Raw genomic sequence first — 2,842 nt, 5'->3', positions numbered from 1 at the left:
CCCTGCAAGTGAATAGACCACCATTATCCTTATCAGAAGGGAGTGGGTCTTATTCAGGGTGAGTCAGACTAATGGTCTAGCCACTACAGATGGCCAATGTCAAGGAAAATAACCTCTGACCAACTTTTGCCCACAGTCACTCTTAAGCAGCTAAGTTTGGTACATATTTTGGGGAGACAACTTAAGAGAATTCCTTCTGTTCCCCACATCTGACCTTTAAAAGAATGTGAATATTTTTTGCATTTGGGTGGAGAGCTCTGAAAATATCTATTAGGTCAAGTCATCTAATGGTAATGTTTAGATCTGAAGCCTCCTTGTTAAGCTTCTTTCCCTGTGATCTATCTTTCTCGGAGAGTGGTGTATTAAAGTCACCTACTATAATTGTTGAGCCTTTAATTTCTTTTTTAATTTTTTGGAGTGAGTGTTTGACAAATTTTGCAGGTCTCTCATTGTGCACATATATATTTATTATGCTTACTTGTTCTTGGTCTGCTGTTCCCTTAAGCATTACATAATGCCCCTCCTTATCTCTCATTATGACTTGTACCTTGAGATCAATTTTTTCCGAGATTAGGATTACAACCCCTGCTTTTTTTGAATTGCCATTTGTTTGCTATCTTTTTCTTCAGCCTTTCATTCTCAGCCTATATTTGTCTATAATCTTGAGATGTGTCCCCTATAGGCTGAAGATTGATGGGTTTTGTTTTCTAAGCAAGTCTGCCAGCTTCTACCTTTTAATGCCTGAGTTCATTGACATTCGAGGTTATAGCATCCATCTGTGGACTCTGTGATGTCACCTTTTGTGTTGGGTGTTTTCCTACCTTCTTTCTTATAAATATGTGTGTGTGTGTGTGTGTGTTTCATTCATGACATCTTTACACCCTTGAGCCAGTGCTATTTTAGGTGCTGTTTTCTCTTTGTTGCCCTCTGGGTGGAGTTGTTCAATGTGGTGGTGTCTTATTTGTGCTCAGTGATTTCTGTTCTGCCCATACTGGGTTGGCAAGGATCTTTAGTAGGGCTGGGTTTCTTCTAACATATTCTTTGAGTTTTTCCTTGTCTGGGGAGACACTTACTTCTCCAAGCACCATTCTGAGGATTTCTTTCTGTGTCAGATCAAAGTCTGCTTCTTCAATGCACATTGCTAGGTTCAGGACTTCTTCCGACATTGCCTTTTGTTTTGCCTGTTTTTTCATTGAGGTCCTTGAGCTGTTTGCATTGTGTTACTTTAGAGGAACCTCGGTGCCATTTTTCAGACAATCAAAGAGCACTGGGCTCTCTCTGGGAGACACATAGGAATGCTTCTTTGGACTGCCTGAAGCTAATTGCACTATGGGATTGGGTTACCACTTTATCCTCCTGTGGCTTTGCTCTTTCCCTAGCCAACCAGTATTCTGTTATTTGAAGAGCAAGTTAGATAGTCCTCTCAGAGGATGCTGGGTGGGTGGTTGTGCACCCACGAGGATGGTGTGCATTGGATGATCTCACAGGAACTCATGGTCGTGTGGCTCATGGAGGCTTGGGGCACCACAGAGGGCATGCGGAGGAGCCTGCTTCAATGGGAGTGTCGCAGAAGACAGGTGAATGTGCCCGCTTTGGTGCCGAGCACCCACAGATAGCGGATGGAATTTCCCTAGTAATCTAGATCACTGTGTTTGTTGGGCAGAGGTTCTCACAGCAGCGTGAAGTACTGGAAAGTATTGGAAGAGCTGTCTTAGGCCATGTGAGGCACTACGCAGGCAGAAGGGAGTTCCCTCAGCCACTTTGAACTGTGGAGGATGGGCAGGGTCTCCCCCAGCCCTGTGGAGGACTGTGGAAGGTAAATAGTGGTTCCCCCAGCCAAGTGAAGCACCCCAAAGGGCAGGCAGGGATCTCCCAGAGACCTTGGTGGGTATGTACGAGTTACCCTGTGGAGAGAGGCATGTGGGATTTCCCTAGCCACGTGTTGAAGCTGTAGAGAGTGAGTGGTTGGGATTTTACCCAAGCTGCTTAAAGGGCCTTCAAGGATAGGCCGTAAGTTCTCCTGTGGAGTAAGGTGGGGGTGAGGGGAAGGGGGCTTTCCTCAGCCACTTGTTCTGCTGCAGAGGGTGAAGCTCCCCCAGCTGGGTGAAGTTGGGTGTAATTGCCATAGGATAAGGGGAGTGGCCTGGAAGCCAGTAGTGGCATGTGAGAGAAAAGAGAAGAGGGAAAAAAACTGACACCACTGAGACTGTGGAGTTGGGGGGTAGAGAAGAGACAGAGACAGAAGTACAGATATAGCTGAGCCCCAGTCGCCTGACCATGGGACTGGAGGGGCTTAACCCCTGCCCAGAGGAGGCAACAAGCTCTGGCTGTGTTGAAGTAAAGGCCTTGGGCCAGCCAAAGAAGCCTGTCTCTGGCTGAGACTGTGGCAGGGCTAAGGTTAAGCCTTAGCTGGACTCCCAAGTAGTAAACCAACAGCCTACAGCTCCTCAAAGCCTAGTGGATCTGTGCTACTGATCTTCATGGTGCTCCTCGTGTGACCTAGCAGCATGGAATTTCCCTCTTACTTGGTTACTGCGGAGTCCCTCCTCTCGTATGTGTTGCTCCATTGCCATCCTTCCAGTGTCTCAGTGTCACCAGGGTTTTATGGTGAAATGGTTTAGGACTAAATCTTAGTACATTGAGATTGAGGTTCAACAGACTTGTTCATAAAAACTTTGCTAAGAATAAGGGATGAAAGAGGGAACATTACAACAGACCCAGATGAAATCAAAAGGATAGTTACACAGTACTATGAAGGATTGTACTCCAATGAATTCAACAATTTGGAAGACATGGATAAATTCTTGGAAAAACAAACCCTCCCTAGACTATCCTCGGTGGA

The sequence above is a fragment of the Echinops telfairi genome, unplaced genomic scaffold (genome assembly GCF_000313985.2).
Source record: "Echinops telfairi isolate 266 unplaced genomic scaffold, ASM31398v2 ScPeMD7_3533;HRSCAF=4204_0, whole genome shotgun sequence".
Lineage (NCBI taxonomy): Eukaryota > Metazoa > Chordata > Mammalia > Afrosoricida > Tenrecidae > Echinops > Echinops telfairi.
The sequence above is the reverse complement of the archived record's forward strand: the minus strand, read 5'-3'. Positions refer to the sequence as shown.